Below are 22268 nucleotides of genomic sequence, written 5' to 3' on the forward strand. Positions count from 1 at the left end.
CAATGATACATATTATTGAAGATGCTGGAATAGGAGTGAGACCTTATTGGATGCCAAAGAAGTTTTACCGCGGCCTTGAGATAGAGCTGAAGTGAAACAGGTTCACAGGGCTTTGTAAGGAAAGCTTCCTAACCATCCTGACGAAAACTCTGCGAGGGAGATATGGTAGACATGATTGTTATTTTTATTGCCCACAATTTCTAGAGATGATAAATGTTGGAGATTAAGTGATTTTCCCAATATCACAGGACATTTTAAGGTATCCGAGCAAGACTTAAAACTCAGGCCTTCTTATTCCACATTCTCTGTAATTTTAGCAAGGCTGCCAGAAAAATAACTTTGAACATGGCTTTCCGGTCTTTTATTTTTCTTGTAATGAAACTTCTTTGAAAATTGCACTAGACAATTGTATAATAACATGAAAATTGTACGTGTTGGTTTGAAGTTTGAATATGTAATTAATTGATTGCAGGAAAGTGGAAGACTGAACAGACTAAGCACATATGACTGTTTGGAAACAGAGCTGTTCCACGCTAATCTCAAAGAGTAAAAAATGATGTGTTGCATCTCCTTTTAGGTGCTGATATTTCAGTTATATTGATTGTTCCTAATGCTAAGAGTCATTGCCAAAGATGCTGCCTACCCCTTGACCTGAGAATTAAACGTTACAAAGTATAAACTGACATTGTTACTATTTTAATACTTAACTTGTTCCCTTGGCCAGTGGGAGCCCCATCAAGCTGGTTCCCTGAACTTTTGACCTGCCCTTAATATTATTTGAGCATTACTTAGTTTCTGCTATAGCAAGATGTTGCTAGCTTGTAAGATGTTGTCTATGCTCCAGCTCTGGAATCATCCAAAACTTTAAGAAGCCAGAGTCTTTATTCTTGAGATGATATTATAAATCATGATCTTGATGCTAAGGTACTCATTGCTACTTGTATATCATTGATTCTAGATACTCTCAGCAGACAGAGTAATTAGGGAGTATATATATCTCATCTGTCAACTATCTAATCTCTCTCTTGTCTATCTATAAAATATGCACATAGTATATGCTTATATATGTACATATATTTGCATATTTATTTATAGATTATCTATATATTTAATTATCTACATTTAAAGCTATGAATTTACATAATTCCAATTCAATGTCTCAGAGTTTGTTCTAATCTTTCCTTTTTTTTTAATTTGTAGCTCCCTTCCCCAACAATGAGAAACCTGAATCTCATTGTCTTTAATGTACCTACTCATTTTCTCAAATGTATAATATACAGAGGTTTCAAGATTGCTAACCCACACCACAGAAAATACCAAACTTTATAACTAAAGAGCATTATTTGTTTATAGTTATTTTATGTTTAGGTATTTGTTTATTACTTGATATTTAGTTACTTATATGAAATATACTTTCTTGATAGGCATTTATATACATTAAATGTGATGCATAAAACTTGTGTACTATTAGGTGAAGTTTGGAATATCCATTTGTCCATGTAATTTATATCCTTAGTATATATATAGTATATATATAATATAGAGAGTATTTATGCCAACATGGAAAGTTTCCCCATGTCTTTCTCTATCAACCCATGCTCCTATATATTCTTCAGAAGTGTACAATATGAAATCTTCTGATTCCAGCTGCTTTCACTCATCCTAATATTTTTAGTATTCACCCATATTTATGGAGTATATCAAGAATGTATGTCTTTTTTATTGAAGGAAAATAGTCCATTGTCTGAATGTACCACACATTTCTTCTCATGTTGCATAATATGATATGTATTTGGGTAAGCTACTTTCAGAAACATATTTTGAGCTCAGTATAACAGTTTATTTTTAGATAAGCAGCAAATAAATACCTTGAATGTATACAGATAAGTTGTGCAAAGTTTCTGTTAAGAGAATGGTAATATATGATTCTGAAAGTAGTAGATTATTTGATCCATGAAACAAAGTTCTTCTACCTAATACTGTATTCTATGGTGTCATGTTTCATTCACAATGTGACTTAGGATCAAGAATTTCTCTAGCGAATGGATAAGGACATTAATTTATGTTAATCTTAAAATATATCATATTTTTATTTTGTTGAGGGAAATTCACTGGAATTAAAGCCCAAATCAGGTGAACTATTCCATGGTTGACACGGTTTTCTGCTAATCAGGTTATCATCGGCTCACTCAGCACCTCTCATTTTCAAACTTATCTGTATACCTGCATAAAGACACCTGCGGGATCTTGGGTCATGCTTATTTGGGGCTAGTTTTATAAGAATAAATTTTAAAAATATATGTACATTTGCTTACTATTTTCACTCATTTGCTTATCAATTCTTTGCATATTGCCTGACACTATTTGATGCAAAATTGAAAAGTGATGGATTGTGCTCCTATGTCTTTAAAGTCTATTCAAATCCTTTTAAAGGGATTTGGTTATCACCTTGGCTGAATTATTTCTGCTAACTTCATTCTTTCAGCTTGCCAGATAGGACTTTTACTACTTGTATCTTGGCTTTTTTTTTAAGGCAAAATATCCCCACCATCTTATATTTAGTCTTTCTAATGTGCTTTTACCTGTGTTTTCTTTTTTCGCTCTTCCTACTAAAGACAATGTACTCAGTTAATGGGTTGTGTCCATTTAAGTACCAGAAGATCCATCCTCTATCAAAGCTCTATAATGCTATATTTCATTTGTGCCTTGTCTTTAAATAGCCTGGATGATTTTAGATTGTGATCTTATTAATTATGCACATAAATAACAAAATTATAATCCATTTATCTAAACTAGTAAGAGTATTTGTCAGCTGTAGAGATAATTTTCTAAATATTTTTAAGTGACATTATGGTGTTACAGTTACATAACTGGTTGTGATAGATTGACTTTAGACTGGCTCTAATTCTCCACATTTCCGTTAGTCAAATCCTTTATAATGTGACCTTGCAGCTCCTCACATCAAGAGATCAGGTCTATTTTCCTTCCCTTAGGGCTTATGGCTTGCTTTTAGCAAAATAATGTGGCAGACATGATAGTGTTTCTGTTCCCAGCCTAGATCTCAAGAGGCCTTATAAGCTTCTAAAATGACTTCCACTGCTCTGTGAACAAGCCTGGCTAACCTACTGGACAATAAGAGATATATAGCTGAGTCACTCCAGTCAACAATCAGCAGATGTTTCTCTAAGGTCGTCATAGCCATCTATCCACCAAGCCAACTAATGAGCTAGCAGCTGTCAAGTGACCCCAGTCAAAACCAATTAACATGGCCCACACCGTCAGAACCTCTCAAATGAGCTGTAGATGCATGAACATTAATAATATTTATTCTTTTAAGCCACAGAGTTTGGGTGATAGGTTATGCAGTAACAGCCAACTGATACATGCTTTTAACTATGCTGTTGGTATAGGTATTTAAAAGCTGATGGATAATATGTGAAAATGAAATGCATTTCCAAATACAGAAATTTGGACAGTTGAAACATTCTAAAGAAATAAATATATTTAGTCATGCTTCAAAATTTAATGATGCTGTAAGGACTTTAATATCCTTTACATCCTAGGATTATATCATATGTACTTATCATAGTACTATTAAATTTTAAAGAGAGATTGCCTCTGTTAGAGGGTAGAAGAAGTGTGTTGGTAGTTTGGGATTTGCCTTGAATTAGTTACTTGTAGCCACAAGCTATAATTTGATGATAATCTGTATATGTTTTCTAGAATAAATGAAATAGTTTGGGCATTGTGAAATGTACTAATTATGCTCCTTAAATTGATACTTTAATCTACTATACTCCACCTACTCAAGTCCAAACAATTTTCCCCCATCAGTTATCTACTATGGTATTACAATTATAACAAAGCTGTATAACTGATAAACGTTTCATTTGAAAAGGCCGTCATTTAGGTAAAGAAAAGGAAATGAAGTTGAGACCTAACCTGAGAGCCAGGGAGGGTTTGTACAATGACAAACTCTGAAAGAGAGTGACGCTCCAGGATAATTTTTACATGCACTGATTTTACTCTAATCTTTTTTCTTAGTTGACACTTTATTTTAGGAAATGTTAGATGTCTCTGAAAGCATGTCCATGATCCATATTTTAAATAATTCCTCCATGATTTAGCAAAATTTTGCACTAAATAATTACTTCCTGTGAATTACCTTTTTTGGATTTTATGAGAATGTGTGGGTATTGTATCATAAAGACAACATAGTTTGTTCAAATATATGTAATCCAATTCCTTTTTTAAAATAAATGATAACAGACATACCTACTCAAAGGAATTGGGTTTACTTTATTTACAGATTCTTATTGAATTTGTATGAATGAAATTATGATGGATCAAAAATATCTTAAGAAAATAGAGAGCGACATACAAAAAATTATGTAAATATTCACAATATCTTTATCTTAATAGAACCTAACAAGAACACCAAAGTTATGTGCTGAGTTGAACTAATCCATTAAAATATTTTAAAATGAATCATGTATTTGATTTCAAGAAAATTTAGTAGATAACAAGGTAAATCACTTGCATGTTTGATTAAAGGAGATTCAGATTTATGAATTAAATAAGGCATGGTCGTGATATGATTTTATCTATCTTTACAATGTTTTCATCAGAGCAACATAGATGTGATATATTCCTATCAAATAGTATTGCAAAGCTTTCTCTTCCTTTCTTCACTTTTTCCTTCTTTCTCTCCCTTTCTTTTTTTCTCTTTCTCCCTCTCTCTCCCTCCTCTTTCTCCTTCCATCCCTGTCTTCATTCCTTCTTTTCTTTCATATATGTGGAATACTAAAAAAGTCCAGTTACTATTTAAAGTTTACTAAGCATGCTGCTTATGTTGGCTGAATTCTCTCTCATCCAGCATTTGCCATATGACTCATCCACTTAGTGAGTGCTACCAAACACCAGGAGCAACGACAATACTAGTTTAGATACTTGAATATTCGAGCTCCATGAAGCCATTGAAATTTATGTAACCTAAGAATTAAAGGTGCTATAATTTAATATGTATGTTCTCCTCATGTGGGAAGTGAAAAAAAGAATGTTTAATTATTTCTCCATTTTGAATAATTTTGCAAGTGTTTTGCTGAAAAAAAATATATGTCCCCAAACGGCACATTGACAGTCAATATGTTCCTGAAGCTAAATGTTAAATCTCTGGAGAATGATGTGATGGTTTCTTCTTTTTCCTTTCTCTCTTTCATTCCAACTTTCTTTTCTTTTCTCTTTTTAGTTTTATATAGGAATATTGAAAATTTTTGAAAGTGGCTTATGTGTGTATTAGAGCAGATGTCAATATAATGCAGGAAAAATATATACTTCAATCTTTTGTTACTACACTTATCTATGCTTTATATTTTTGGGTCTACAATATTTTGGTCACTTTAAAGAACAAAAATTGATTAATATGTATGAGTTTTAATTAATTAAAGATGGGGATCATCAAAATAGGAAAGAATGGTAATGAATTGATGATGCTGACCAACAAAGAAAAAGTACACGCTACAATTCACTTTAAGATGGAAGAAGTCTTTCAAAGGCTTTTCATGGCTTTCTCAAGAGCTTTTCTTTGCAGGTGAAAGAACATTTGTGAAGGTATAGTATAGTTCTCAAACTATCTGTGGTGAAAGATTGTGTTAAATTTTTTTTTTAAAGATTGGCACCTGAGCTAACATCCGTTGCCAATCTTCCTTTTTTTTTTCTTGTTCTTCTTCTCCCCAAAGTGCCCCCCCGCCAGTACATAGTTGTATATTCTAGTTGTGAGCACCTCTGGTTGTGCTATGGGGGATGCTGCCTCAGCATGGCCTGATGAGTGGTGCCATGTTGGCACCCAGGATCCAAACCGGCGAAACCCTGGGCCACCGGAAGCAGAGTGCATGAACTTAACTACTTGGCCACAGGGCCAGTCTCTGTGTTAAATTTTTAATTGAAATCCTTTGAAGATGGATATTTTTATAAAATGCAGTAAAATGAACTGTTATAAAAGTGAAATAAAAAGCCTTATTTTTATTAGGTTATAATTCAATCAAATTTCTCATTTCAATTTCATTATTTGTTACTGATAGGTAACATGGAGTTCATGGACTGTCATCATTTGTTGTGGATATCTGTTGTTTTTGTCTGCTACTGTCTCTTCTCCTTTTTATGATATCCAAAGTTCTCATTTGCTTGGTATATGGACCCTCTCCCAATTTATACTGCTCTGGTCTCAATCAGTGTAGGAGTATCTGAATTGAACCGACCAATATCCAAGATCCTTTACACAATGGCTGGTCCAAAGTTAGGCCGAATAGGTCAAGTAAGGCCCTAAAAGTCATTCTTATAGAGGTTTATGGATGCTGAGAAAGATGATCTATATTTCCTATGAACTCTTTCATGCTAAGGGTCATGTAAGTTTAGGTTTGCCAGGGTCATTGCTATCATTAATGCACCATCTATATGACTAAGAACTTCTCTAAAACGATAGAAGCATGGAGGGTGGAGAAAGAAACTATGAAATAGTTCTTATATTAGTCTAGGAAGGTTAACTATTGTAAAACCAATCCCTAAATTTCAGTAGTTTTACAAAATAAAATTTTCTTGCTTGAGTCTCCGTCTAACATAGTTTGAAGACTCTCTACCTCACAGCCCTTTGGGAATCTGGCCTACTTGAATCATATGACTATGCCACTTACAGAGCCTCCTCCACTTCAGCATTTAGCTTCCAGATTGTGAGAGAGTATGGAGAAGAACACTGGGATTTATTTGGGGCCCAGAAATGCTATATATCACTTCTGCCCAAATCCCATTGGCTGGAGCTCAGTCACGTGGCACCTGTTAACTGCGAAGGAGACTGGAAAATCATGACTAGCTGTGCACTTAGGAGAAAAAAGAAATATAATTTGTGATCACTTTGCAGGTTTGGTCTCAATGCCTAAGAGTTACACGAATGAATAAGCAAAGCAACAGATGAGTGAAAGTAAAAAGAAGAGCAAATTTTGAGATAGCCAAATAGTACGAAAATGAAAGGAATTGGGATAAGGGATTTTTTTCTCCCCATGAAAGTATGTAAGTAAAAATCTTAATTCACCAGGGTAGATTGAGGAGAACATGAACTTCACGTCTTAGTACTGAGATTCACGGTCTGTGAAAAAGCAATTTTCTTCCACTTGAGAGGAAAACCATGAAAGCCATGTTCTCAGAAGAGAGTCAATTTTCAATTAAGTTGTAGTAAGGTCAAGCCTTCAACAAAAAGACTGAGGATGCCAGCTGTTGGTTTGAAAATAATTGGGTTTTGATCTATCACATGAAACAGAATCGAGGTGGCAGAGCAAGGGTAGGTTGGGTTGGAAGAAAAGGAGTCAAAAGGCAATATGAGGATGAGTAAATGACAAGATAGATGCCCAGATTGGCTTCTGTCTTGGGTAGTTACCACGATAACAGTGAAATGAGTCTGCTGCATTTAGTTTGATGATGTAAAATATCTGAACTCTCTAATGAAAAAATAGTAAACTGATAGAATTGATGGGATGGTATCTCCTAAGGTTATGTAAATACTTAATTAGGTTGTACGTTAGTGAGAGAAAACACACTTTCACAACTATACTAAAAACATTAATTTCAAAAGTGGTAAACAAATATACCCCACATAATAATACATAGCAACGTGTACATTTATGTTGCTTATCAATGAAAGTTTACCTAAGTGTAAAAGTTAAACCAGAACAGAAGAATGAATAGTTTCAAGATGTATTTGAGTGACACAAGCAAGAAAGTATTCTGAAAGGGTGCAAAACCGTGCAAGAAATTTAAATTGAACTGAGAAGTAAGTAGATGAAGGTAAAAAACGGTAGAGTATCAGTAGGAAGAGAACTTAGCAAAAGTGATAAAAATTATTCAGCCTAGAACATTTTAATCAAGATAGAGAATGAAGTTACTGAGAGGAACAATATAAAGAAGTTAGCAATATTGAAACCATGGAAATGTGCCTTAGAAAAAGATAAGCATAACTTATTAAATAACATAGGTTCATTATTACTTACATCGAATTTGGAGGAATTAAAAAACAAAGTATGAAATTTAAATTGTTTTTCTAAATTACGTGGTATTAAATCAAACCTAAATTGGTGTGAGGCCACTTATAAATATTCATCCCAATTATTGTTTTAACACAGTAATGTTGGACTCTGATGTGTGGGTGCCTAATACTATTGTGCATATTAAGGAATACTCACCATATACCTGAATTAAAATTCAAAACTCCAAAAATTTATTAATTTTAAAACATATCCATTAAGGATTTCAGATAAGAGATAATGGTTTTGAATATGTTTTTAAAAAATTTCAACTTGAGAATTATTTCAATATGGACCAAAAAAAAGAAAGAGATAATGAACTGTTGTAAACATTAAATCCAAGAAATTTTAATTACCAAGATTTTATATATCAAATTCATCAGAAAATCAAGATTATCGAGGATTGCTGCCCCAGGTATTTAAAAAAAAGTGAGATGATTTGTGTATATATACAGATAGAAACTGAAATTCAAGATTAGTAGTTCTGTAAGTCTTTCATGCAGTATTTAATTTACTTTGTTTTTCAAATGGCAATATACTAGTAAAGTAACAAAAACACAGTACTTGCACTTTGATATTCTGAGCATATTTAACACTAAATACCTCTTTTGGCCTGACCTTACTTTGACCCCTTGACCTTTTTACTACCATTTGATTTGTAAATTGAGGGAAATACTACTTTCTTATGTTTCATTGGGATAATACAAAAATTATTAATAACTGGACATGAGGTACTTTGAATGTTTTGAGAAGATGACAATATGTAAATTTAATATAACATTGGTAAGTAGGCTAATTTCAGTTTAGGTGATATTTCCAACACTACGGACAACACAGGGTTGTAAAGCCCCTTCCATCCTAGAAACTTCATAACATGTTTCTTCCCCAGGAATAAAGGCAAAGCAACAGAGAAGGAAACAGGCTTTCATTCATTTAACTGACAGGCACACACTTTACCATTCTTGTCACAGCATGTCCACCTCACTTCCAGTTTTGTCTCATATCACCATGAGTAAATGCAGTGTTCGTATAACATTAATTATTTTCAAGTGCAAACTGGAGCTGTGGCAAGGTGTGTCATTGTCAAAGTGACTAGCTGAAATGTGCTGGTTGTGGAAAGAAAGAGAAGTGAATTGAAGCTCTCTTGTTCCTGCAAAACCTACTGAAAGGAAACATATGTCTAAAGATTTAATAACACAGTATTTTCAGAAACGACTGTTGAACATGGGATTTATTTTTGCAAATTAAATCTTTTGATTAGTAATCTATTTATTCACTCTTCTGTCCAAAATGGTTAAATTTTCTTAGAGCCAAAATTCTCTTTTTTTACTCACCTTTTCCTTATGATGGCACTGTATTAACTACCTGACAGAAGCAATGCACAGCAAATCAAACAGCACGCTTTCTTTTACAACTACACCAAAAAGATTTTCAGAATGGACTGCCACAGAAGAAAAAAAAAAGAATAGTAAGTCACTATAACTCTGTTTTTATCTATATCTTTTGAATTCAGAAATTCATTTAAAAATCCTTATTTACTTTATATGTTTATAAATAGTGATTTCATTCTCACTATGTTGAATCCAAGTCTGAACTGGGTCATCTTGCAGCACTGGGCATCATGCCTATCTCCTGATGTGGGAACAATTTATTACCTGCCCTTAAATTCAGCCAGCCATCTTAGAGCACCCAAATATATTTAATAAACCATAGAACCCCCTTCTACTCATGCTGTAGAGGTATCACGAAATCTCTGACCACCTCCACATTCTCCATTTCTACTTGTTGCACATGTTATGGTGTTTCCTAGGTAGGTACTTGATCAAAATGAATATAGATCTAGGAGTGGGCAGAGTAATTAAGATTTTGTTGTTTTGAATTTTGGAGGGTGAGTTGTTTTCCCAGTAATTGCTAACAATAAAGAAATTTTACAAAATCTCCTATGAGCTATTTCTTTTACTCAGAAACAGAAGCTGTTTGAGTGTTTTGTGTATTGCAGTGGTGATCTAGGTAAAGAGTAATGTTCATTTAAAGGAAAAAGAAATGATATTGGAAATCTAAGTAGTAGCCAACACCTAAGGCCTTCAAAGAAAAGAAATGGAGCATGTGAAAAGGTGCTGTGTATCAAGAAGCTAGGATGGATTTTTACCCTTCCGTTATTTTGAATCCTGTCTTTTTTTCCTGCACTTCCCCAGGTAATTGCAGAACTTGTTTTCATTTTTAAAATTTGAGGGTCACCATTTCCACTCTCTAGTTAAAAAAAATACCCATGGACTAATTGTATAACAATATGCTGTTAATAACTAGCATATATTTAGCAAGTTCTATATGAATAAACTCTACTAAGGGCTTTGAACTTTAATAACAAGATCTCATGCCAAGTGTATCTCTATAAGATTGGCATGTGCATTTGTGGCAATAGCTTGAGACAGGAACAATTTTTTTTCTCTACTATTTCAAGGGAACACTTCTTTCTTTCTCATATTATAAGTATCTGAGTAAAAACCAAAAGGACTGCAAATGTTAGGCTCAATGGGCGTCAATCTTTTCAGGGAATTTCAAATCAGAGTCGTACTCTCCACCCTCTGCCTACCCCCTCAAGCCAGGACTAGCTATAAAACCTAGCTACCAGAAAGAGAGGAGCAAAAAGATAGGGAGTAGGGACCAGAATAGTGCAAAAGAGGTTATAGAGAACTTAAAAATGATTTCTACTTCTCTCTACCTCTGGGGATGATTTTTAGGGAAATCTTATTAAGACAGTAAAATTTGTTGGTTTTCTAAATAAAATGGTCTTGTGATTGTTTCTTTTCCAGAATTTGCTAAATATTGACAACTCATTGAAATAAATCCCTTCAGCAAGGCATGACTTAAAAATCTTGTAGTGTTCCCATGGATTTTCATGCACAATGGGGGATGGAAGATCAAGTAGTGGATGGCGCATGGACACAAAGGAATTGTGTGTCATTGTTTGATGGAGTAGTGGTGGGGCTTGTAAAGAGATGTGACCACTCTTCAGAGGATCCATCAAATCACAAGCCAAGGAACTAAGAAAGAACAGAGTGCTGTCTTAGAATTCTGATGTATTTGTGCTAAGAACAACATAAAATGCAGCCTACCCCGACTCCTGGTGGGCAGATACAGTGTACAGACATCCAGATGTGTGTAAGTGGCAGCACTAAGCTTTGAAATTGAAAAGACTAGGAAAGTGAACCCCTCCCTTCAAATTCCACTGAGATCTATGTATCCACCAACATTTGTGTGAAGGCATTTAGACTTTAGAAGAGAGAGAAAGGGTGAAAGAAAGACATCAGGATTTGTACCAGGGAACATAGTGAAAGTTCTGCTGGACATCTTTGTCAATTCTTCTCCTTAGATTGCCAGGTGAGAGGAGGACTAAACACGGAGAGAAGGTTTTGATTGGATAATAGCTGAATAATAATATATTCGTTTGATTGAATTTTTCTGCTAAAGAAACTAAGTGGCAGAATTTTAGTCTCAGAGAAGTGACAGTGATAAATAAATTGTACCCAAAGTCATTGAACTACTTCATGGCAAAGATGGAATGTGTACCTGGTCTCTTCTGTCTTGAAACAGTTTCTTGTCAATTATCGTTAAATATTGTCTGTCACCACATCCTCATATATCCAGATACCTACTAACAGCTCCCTTCCTTATACAACCTAGACTTGATGTTCCCACCCTGACCAAGTGTCACTTAGTTATTTATGTTTTTTTTTTCTCCCCAAAGGCCCCCAGTATGTAGTTTTATATGATAGTTGTACATCCTTGTAGTTCTACTATGTGGGATGCCGCCTCAGCATGGCCTGATGAGCCATGCTGGGTCCATGCCCAGAATCCGACCCAAGACCCCTTGGCCACTGAAGCTGAGCGTGAACTTAACCACTCAGCCACGGGGCCAGCCCCAGTTAGTTTTACTACCTTTTCATGATAAATATCTAGCAAAACACTGAACCTGAGTTTATTCATCTGTCCTATACATTGGTTGCTGGGAGCAGATGGGGGAAAATGTCACAAGTTTTCAGACCAGTACAAAGAAAATACATTTTTCTTTAACTAAAACTGGACTTTCAAATCTTTCTATACATTTTATTTTGTATCCTCGGGTAATTATTTCTCACATGTTGTAAATTGATTTGTTCACATCTTCTCTACTCAAACATCTCACAAGTGCTTACACCTGGGAAATTTCCTCCTTCTCTTGTTAAAGGATAATCTCCCAATTTCTACTGTAACACTTTGCTACTCCTTTTGATCTTTCTCTACAGTTATCAACTCTTTATCCTACATCTTCAAATTCATTTTATCTACTGATTTCTTCTCATTAGAATTTAAAATTCCTACGTGTCTCCTAACACAGTACTAACCACATCTTCTTACATGAAATATCTCCTTTTGGCTTCCCGAATTCTCATTCTCTCCCAACTTTCTAGCTACTCATGTGCAGTTTTTAGATAATTTCGAAGTTCATAAATGCAAGTGTGTGAACTGGATGCACAAAAACTACCTAATTTTGGTATGAAATATGTAGGTTCTGAAGTCACACACCATATTTACTGGGTCCTGGGGTATATGAATTTGTCCATTAAAACTCCTCAGGGTTCTGCTGCCCTGTCAGGTTTAGGACCATTGTTAAAAAGACTTCTTCCTTTTCCATCACTTCTATGTCAGTAGTCTTCAGAATTCTGTTCTGAGCCCCCCATTTAATTTTCTCTGGACCATTTCACACATTTTTATACCATCAATTATAATTGAAAAGTGAAATCCCACTTTCTATAGTTACAGCCTGGTTACATCAATTACTTCTTCTGTGACTTTGGGCACGTCCCTTATGTGTGTGCTTTGGTTTCCATTGTTCTAAATAGCGATAATAATAATGATTATTACATAGAGTTTTCAGGAAGAATTATAAATAATTGTAAAACCCTTAGAAGAGTGCTTAGCACATAGTAAAAATAGATAGATGATAGATCAATAGATAAATAGATAGATGATAGATAAATAGTAGACAGATAAGCACACACACAGCTGAGCTTAGCTCAAATTGCTGACAAGAAAATCATGAACAGATGATTTGCTTATTGTTTTAAGACATTTCATTTTGGGTTGTTTGCTACACAGAAATAGATAACATACAGAAATGCATGTTTAGTTTTTCTTTAACTAGCGTGTTATGCGATCCAAAGGTTTGTGATTTTTAACCCAGAGGGTAATGCCATACTCTCACCTAGAACCAAATGTCCTCCACAATCTAGAGGAGATATTAAAATATGTCACTCATTTGTTGATAGATCAAAGATATCAAGCTACTTCTCTAGTCTAATTTTAATGTTTCCCATATATTCCATCTTTTCACCACTCCCATAATTCTTTCCACACTCCTCTCTCTATAATTATTTTAATATCTCATATCATGCCTCCATTTGTATTAGCCTTCCACATGCTTTTCCATCCAACTGAATTCTACAGCCCTTTAGGAATTCAGTTCAAAGTCTATCTCCTTTGAGAACATTTCCCTTCAAGGCACAGAAATATTTTTTCTGTGATCTGTTATAACAAGGATAATTGTCAGTTGAATCTACCCCGAGGCTTACTTTTCCAGAATCTTCCAAGAAGCATTTGCCTTAAGAACTCTCTCTGGTGTCTTTGCCCCAGGCTCAGGCCATGACTCACCACTTTCAGAGCAGTGGAGGAGAGATTTCACATAAGAAAAATAAATCGTGGGAAATAAATTATGACTACTGATTTATTTTGCCCCCGGCATGTTAGTGAGATTCTAAAGTTTTCTAATCCTCTAGAGTAAGTAGAATAGACCCCCAACCTCTGTAACTGCAGGTAATAGTTGACTGCCTGGTGAAATTTACTAAAAAATGCCTTAATACCCTCTTAAAATACAAAATACAAAATACAAAATACAAAAAAGTTGCAAAAGTATTCTGACTCAAATTATATCTAAGAATAGAAATCTTCAGAGCCTAATTACTAGGAAAAGAGGCAATGTGGAAATCTTTAGATTTTTCTAAACTTAACATAGAACTACATAAAAGTATGTTTATAATCCATTAATATATCAGAAGTAAATATTTATCAATGACTCTCTGAATAGCAAGAATATCGAAGTATTATTGTCTCATTTTGCATGATTAAATGTTTCAACTGATATTTGGTAGACAAACTTTTTTCAAGTTAGATAATAAGTTATCAATTAACATGGACCTCACTATAGAGCCAAAGTTTTAGTGTTTGAAATGGTTCAGTACTTTTGAAGGCATTTTTCCTCCTAGTAATGCCACTAAGGCAATATCTCACTTGTCTAACTACGTACTTTTCAAATAAAATAAAAAAGGAAATGTATTAATTAGAAAAATCTAGTTTTCACAGTAGAAACAAGATTTATTAAGGAGTATAGGCAATATTCAATGTTCTTCTTATCAGTTGAAAACTTTGTAATAGTGTAAATGATAAAAATATTATTAATTTTAGATAGATTCCTGATTTGGTGATGTTGTTTTGGTGGGGTTTTTTTTAAGTAGAAAATTTGCAGTACCTTTTAATGAAAGAATTAATCACGGTTATGCAAAGAAGAAACTCACTAAATGACATAAACCAAGCTGTTTAATGCTGCTTTTATTATTGAGTAGAGTTCTGATTTCTCTTAATTATGGAAGTTAGAACTAGTACTAATGATACATTTTTTATTTCCCTCTTGTACATTTTATAAAATTAGAGATTGAAATGGGTATTGGATGTGCCAGTCACATAAAATGTGTCTTGCCCCACAACACCACCCAGAAACTGGTTATCTACTTTGCATGTATTTCTAATATGAAAATGTCTTGTTTTGACATTAAAACCTTTTTGCAGAGGTTTTAATAGCTACTGCCTCCCTTGCCATCTCTTCCACCCTTTAATTGCACAAATCTAATATGTTTGTACATCAACTACTCCTAATGAGTGTTATGTCAGTCATTTATTTGGCTTCCATCTAGAAATTATTTCTGCATCGGTGTTTTGTAAATGATTAAATACTTTATCAAGAATCTATACATATTCTGATATATTTACAAGCTCATTTCAGGTAAGGATCATGTTCTAAAGTGGACTAAAATATTTTTTTTCTCGTGGATATAGAGAGACCTTTTTCTTTTCGATTTTAACCCTATGTATGTAACTTCGACAAAACTCTGTGTTTGCAATTTCCAGGGATGAAAGCTATAATTCTACACTGCAGGTCACATTGAAAGGGACATCCTGTACTTACATTTGACAGTAATAAAATGGTATTCCTCAGGAAATTTAATTAACAAGTTGAGGTTATAATGTACTTAATGGCATTTCTCATCAAAACATTTCAAATTGCTTTTTAAACATTAACTCATTAATTCTTATAGCACTCAGGGGAGGTAATTATGTACTCAAGCATACTTAGTCATTTGAGTCTATTCATGGTCATTTGTAAAACTCTCTTCTTATATCCTAAAATAAACATTTGTGATTGTGTGATTACACAATTAATTGATTAATTTGTATCCTCATATTATTTTTTCTGATAAGTTCAAGGTGCTAAGCTAAGTTGAAGAAAAGACATTGGAATAAAATTAATTTGTGGCATTTCTGATCTCTAGGTTTAGACCTTATACTGACTCATGGTCTCTCCCTAGGTGATATCTGTGTTTTACTGTGCTTTGAAGGAATAAGAAAGATAGTGAATTTGGCATTTAGAAAGATGACGAAATGTCTGGGTTCTAGAAGGTAACTGGATAGGACTGAAAACAAATGTGTTGATATCAAAGCCCAAGAAAGTCCATGTGCAAATACATCGCTTGTATATTTCACCAAAAAAGATCTTATTGAAAATCAATAATAACTAATTAGTACGTTCAAGAAAGTCACAGACCCATTTTGGATCTGGAGGGGCAGTGTGCTGAGGAGCAAAAAACTGGGAAAACACAAGGTAAGAGAGGGAAATCAAAGGATTGAAGGTATCAAAATCCTTTGCTTTATGCGGCATTTTATCTGGAATCTTGCTAAAGGTTAGCAAACTATTAAAATCGATATCATGTATTGTCAACTCTTAAATCAGTTTAGAATGCTGCAAACTTTAAGCTTCCACAGTTTAAATAAGTCTATAATGCAGGCAGCTCACTCCAGCTCCTTTAATATCATCCATAGTTTTGTTGGTCTATCCTCACCCTTTCCTCTCAGAGATGAGGATATGGAAAAGCTAATAATATAATAGGTAACATTTTTAAGTGCCTGATAAATACAAGTGAGTATGATGAGCACTTTGATCTTCTTTGGTACATAGTGTTACTATTTTTACCCATCACACACATGAACACAAGAAATCTTAGAATGGTTAAGGAACTTGTTCAAGATCATGTTCCCAGGAGAGCGCTAGATCCAGGATTTGAAGATTTGTCCAATTCCAGATCCTACTTCTCCAGTGATTCTCCACTTGGGTTCCACGAACCTGGCAGGAGCATCAGTAACATATGCTCAGGAATTTTGTGATATCCTTATGAAATTTTTAAATTTTGTGGATATTTTCAATAAATACATATGTAAATTTTGCAGAATCTGGATAACCGCTTAAAAAGAGAAAGCTACCACTCCATGTCAATAAGAATTTCCACTTATATTTAAAACCTTATTGGTGGCAAGTACCCCTTCAGTTGTCTTTTTTTTTTTTTAAAGATTGGCACCTGGGCTAACAACTGTTGCCAATCTTTTTTTTTTTCTCTGCTTTGTCTCCCCAAACCACCCCCGCAACCTCGTACACAGCTGTATATCTTAGTTGCACGTCATTCCAGTTGTGGGATGTGGGACGCCGCCTCAATGTGGCCTGACGAGTGGTGCCGTGTCCGCACCCAGGATCTGAACCCTGGGCCGCTGCAGTGGAGTGCATGAACTTAACCACTCGGCCACGGAGCTGGCCCCCTCAGTTGTCAAAGACTATTGTGGAAGCGACAAAAAGAAGTGAATTTAGTCCACAAACATATATCCAAATATGTAAGCACAGTTTCATATTCTATAATAATGAAATTAAAGCATTGAGGCAGAATTGAAAATAGTATAACATGCTAAACTTAGAAGAATATGTTTGTTGCAGTCAATATTACACTCAGTTTGAGAGCTGTAAAACATCATATACCACATTATACTAATGTCAATTATTTGAATCTGGTTATTTTTAAATTTAATTTACTGTATATTATAATCATATAATGTATAATATATATTGTATACAATAATGCTATGTATATAATGGGTGAATGAAAGCTGAAAGAAAAGTGGCATTATACCTAGTTTTATCTAATGTAATAAAATAATCAACAATGGGTTTTAAAAAGATTTTTTCTTAAAAAAATTATCCAAGTATTATTCAAAATTGGGAAGCACTCTCATCTGTAAAGTCCAGCGTTCATCCTTCTACTTTTGCTTTATTAGTGTTAGTTTTTTTCTTCAGGCATAATTCACCTGCACAGCTGCTAGTAATTTATTTAAATTTTAATCCAAAAGCTGATGTAAGGTGAAAATATACAAGTGCAGCAAAAAGTTAAGAAATCACTAGATAATGAAGAGAACAATGACACTGAGAGCGTGTTATTAATATCTTTTGGTTGAGATACCCTTCTAGAATAAGACCTCTGGCAATAGTTTTAAGTAGATAAAATGAAAGTTGCCAAGTGTGTATGGCTTATTACATTTGCCTTCAAGGAGTTCAGCTAAAATATAGTTGTGTCTACTGAAAATGCATATTTTCAACTAAGGCAGTATATTGAGATGAATAGGATCTCTCATAGTTCATAGATATGATTGAGAGCATAATCTACACTCTGTTCCACATTCTCACTCTTCTTTCTCACCCATCAGCCTACCTTTTCCCTCAACAGTCTAGTAAGACAGCACTCACTAATTCATTCAAAACTTCATCCTTAGGGGTGGCCTGGTGGCATAGTAGTTAAGTTCATGAGCTTGGCATCGGCAGACCACAGTTCACAAGTTCAGATCCTGGGCACAGACCTACACACTGCCCATCAAGCCATGCTTTGGCAGCATCCCACATACAAAATAGAGGAAGATTGGCACAGATGTTAGCTCAGGAACAATCTTCCTCAAGGCAAAAGAGGAAGATTGGCAATGGGTGTTAGCTCAGGGTGAATCTTCCTCGCCAAAAAAACCCAAAAAATGAAAAACAAACTTTATTCTTAATATGCTATCTTCTGTACTTTTTGAATTCTGTGTATCATTTTTCTTACTTGATCATACCTACTGTCAGCTTCTGTGACACTAAACCCATTTGGTATTCTTAAAACATCTGTAGAGGGCCATCTACTCGTAGTTTCAATCATGGGTCTATCATCCTTTACACAGCCCTTGAATATTGATATTCCTCCTAAGATATTATTATTATCTCACTTTATAAAATTCATGGTAAATCTTAACTATTAACAGTGTTCCAACTACTACCCATATTATAAAACTTTTGCTCCTGTCCGTTTAACACCTGAGCATCTATATTTGGATGTCTAGAGACGCTTAAAACTCAACAAATGCAAAAATGATTTTGGTCTCTTTCTCACAGTCTCTACTCCTGTTTTTGTATTTCTTATGTTGTAAATGGATTGACTGTCATCCATTTATCAATCCAGAATCATCACAAGCATCCTAGATTTCTTTATTTTCTTACCTCTTTATCTACTACTTATTATCTGGACATTTCTATATTCTATGAATATAATATCCTTAATGTGTATTAAATATATTTCACTGACCTCAATGATATTTTCACTATTCTTATTTCTGTCTTTCATGATGTCTCACAACTAGCATCTGTTTGGCATCTCTTTAATTTATCCTCCATATTCTATGAGAATGATCTTTCTTTCTACAATGCAAATTAGACCATGTAGTATTATTGTTAGAAACATTTTAATGTTTTGGTGTATTTTTAGGCTAAAGCTCAAATTGCTTAACTTATTCCAGAATGGTTTTTGTGGCATAATTCTCGCTTACCATTCTAGCCTCAAGTTATACTACTCTGAACACTTCCTCTTTGTCCACCTACAGAGAATTCGTTGTGGTTTTACCAAGGGCTCCTGGGCTTCCTTAACAGTAGTCTGTCCTCTTGGAATGCTCTTTCCTCTCCCCCAAACAGTTGTCAGGCTATACCTTACTTGTTACTGAAAATGAAACTCAAACAGTGTCTTCTTCCGGAATTTTCTTTTCCTATGCAGTAGAGAATCAGATGACTCATACAATTCCCAATTACTTTTCCTTTGCCCTCCTGTGCTCCAAATGATGGAAATCTAAGTGCTAACTCATCAAGTATCCCTTATGGTTAGAGTGAGTATGTGGCAATTGTGGCCAATGAACTGTCATCAGAAATCATATAGGGAGGATTTCCCTTCAGAAATATCAAGATAAAGCCCCAGGAGCAGAAAGAGTTTTCTTCTTTTTGGAATGTGGAGCAGTACATAATGCCTGGAGCAGCAGCAGCAGTCAACTTGTGACTATGAACTAAGAAGCAAGAAAAGAATGGAATAATGTATTCACAGGATTGTTGAGCTCCAAAGTCATTGTCAGAATCACCATTAGTCACCATTTAGCTTAAATCAGGATTAGATTTCTCTTACTTTCAGGGTAATGCATTTCTAATGTACTCTTCTAGCTTGATGTATTTGTTTTACCTTATAAAACACTCTGCTCACGCCTCCTATCACACAATAGCAGACCATAGTGCAATATATTGTACCAATTGATTTATTTGTCCATATCTTCCACTTGATTTGTTAAGGTCCAGAACAACGTTTTGGCTCTCAAGTACCTGGTCTTATATCTGGAAGACTACAGGCACCCAATAAAAGTCTAAGTAAAATAAATGATTATTCATATTAATTAAATATGCAAATGAATAAATAAATGGTGTTGCATGTCTTGAATCCCCAAACGAGTAACTCTTCAAGGAGAATCACACACTATACAGAGAAACTCTTAATTTTCAATGGACTATATTTGGCTTTTATGTTTTGGTTGGTGTAGCTTTCCAGACTCTATGCTTACTTAACTAAGTATACTTAATGTTCTTTGTGCAGAATAAATATCAGGATTCATCTTCATGGGCAGGGCTGGATACTTACTAAATGTCCCCAGTGACATCAATACCTCTAGTATAAATGCTTCCATTAACATAGGATGTCAGGCACAGTACAGTCAGTACTAATTCTTAATTCACAGCACACTATTTATTATATTAGGTGCTCCCTTCATTACTCCTTTTTAATCCTATTTCTCACCAATAGATATCCTTTCTGATTCTTTCACTATAGGCCCTTAGATATCTCTGTATCATTGAAAAATATGTAATCATGTTTTATAAGGGCATGTACTTAAAATTTACATGAACTTTATAAAATCTGTCCTGTGATAAATAATAATATGGCTCTTATTTTTTTTCAATTTTTTCACTAAAAGCTTTTTTTCTCTCATAACAAATGTTTTTGCTATTTTCATACCAGATGAACTCAATGTATTGTTTCTTTTGTTCAACATTTGTTTGGAGATTCTTCCATGGTATTGCATATATTTTCTCTGCAGAAATGGATTCCATTGTGAACATACCAGAAATTTTCATTAACTATTTTTGATAGACATTTTGCTTGTTTCCAATTTAAGTTGATATGAATAAGCCTCCTATAAACATTTTTTGTGAATTTCTCTTGTGAACCTAAGAATTCATTTCTGTTTGATATATTCCAAAGAGCGGAATTGCTGGGTCATAGGTCCTATCTATGTTTAGCTTTTGTGCAGGTTCCTAGTTTTCCGAGTGGCCATACCAATTACCAACAATAATGAGTTCCCAGTATTCTATATTTATAGCAAAACACTTTGTTTTCTTTGCATGATGGGTATCTGGTATCTCATTTTGGTTAAATTTTCATTTCCTGAATGACTTTATGCTCATGAGCTTATATGCTTTTTGGTGCTTTGACTATGATATTTGTGAAATCCTGATGAAGTAATTTTACAGTTTTTAACATTTATTTCCTCCATTCTTCACTCTGCAGAAAAACAGCCTTTCTGAAATTTATATCTGATCTTGTCGCTTCTGACATATTTCTTGATTTATCTTAGGATAAAGTCCAAACTTTCAAACGTGGCTTCTTAAGCATGACAGAAACTGGCACTTGCTGTACTCTCCAAGCACATCTCCCACTGTGCCCCACTTGCACCAAACTCCATTTCATATTGAACTTTCTTCAGTTAGCCGAATGCTCTGTGAATCACTGAATCCTCTTATGAGCAAAAACTGCTACATATAAAGAGTTGACTGGATCAGACATAAACTTTATGTACCCACTCAAGTTCAGCAACTGCCTTTTTCTTCCAGAGGCATAGCCTGAGTCTCCCTTCGGCTAAGCTACCCAAGCTGGCTGAAGTTTCCCCAGCTGGCAAGCCCTGCATGTCCCACACACTGAATGGTGTCAATCTGCACTGCCACTTGAATAAAAAGTATATCACAAGGTGGTGTATGGTTGACACTGCAATGAGTCATTCATCATCCCTCCAAAGACAAGGAACTTACTTGTCTGGTGGTAAGAAATACTGCCTGCTGACTATGCAGCTGAGGTTTTCCTAGGTATCGCCTTTAGCAGAAAGACAACGGCTCCTGTCAGATTACACATTCATCCTGGATACAGCCTCCCTCTAAGGACTGGCTGATAGAGAAATACAAAAGTCTTACCCCTTCGCCCGGCTTGAGGATGACTGTAAAGGGCCCCATAGCTGGGCTGAACATTCTGTTGTAACTGCCTGACTGTCCTACTTCCTTCTTCATAACTGTTGCTCCAGAGAGCGCTAGCCACCAAACTTGCTGCCTTCAAATTTCCATCTCTGAGTTCATTTCCTGGGGAATCTTCCCTACATTCCTGAGCAGCAACTCAGGGTAGGGCTGAAGCAATGTGGAAGTGCCTAAGAGCCCACTCCCTTTTAGGGTTAACTTTGAAAATGGGAAATGGAGGACAGGAAATGGCTGAGCAGATGAAGTGCTCTTCTTTTAGCCTTATGTCTGTTGCCCCGCATTATGGTTTCTCCTTATAAATCTTAATCCTAGGAAAGATTGTTGTCACAGCACACGCTGCCATCTTTTACTACCTTGTGGCACACATTGCTTCTATC

General features: G+C 34.8%; 1 long non-coding RNA gene across 1 annotated transcript; it reads right to left on the bottom strand.

Annotated features, from left to right (window-relative positions):
* Positions 1-14694: 14694 nt before the first annotated feature.
* On the bottom strand, positions 14695-21886 carry LOC139073723 (uncharacterized). Its single transcript, XR_011522710.1, has 3 exons — positions 21835-21886; positions 18866-18978; positions 14695-16560 (listed from the first exon to the last, which is right to left on the bottom strand). It is a non-coding gene; the product is annotated as an uncharacterized lncRNA (long non-coding RNA).
* Between the last annotated feature and the right edge of the window lie 382 nt (positions 21887-22268).

Source organism: Equus przewalskii, chromosome 9, assembly GCF_037783145.1.
Source record: "Equus przewalskii isolate Varuska chromosome 9, EquPr2, whole genome shotgun sequence".
Classification (NCBI taxonomy): domain Eukaryota; kingdom Metazoa; phylum Chordata; class Mammalia; order Perissodactyla; family Equidae; genus Equus; species Equus przewalskii.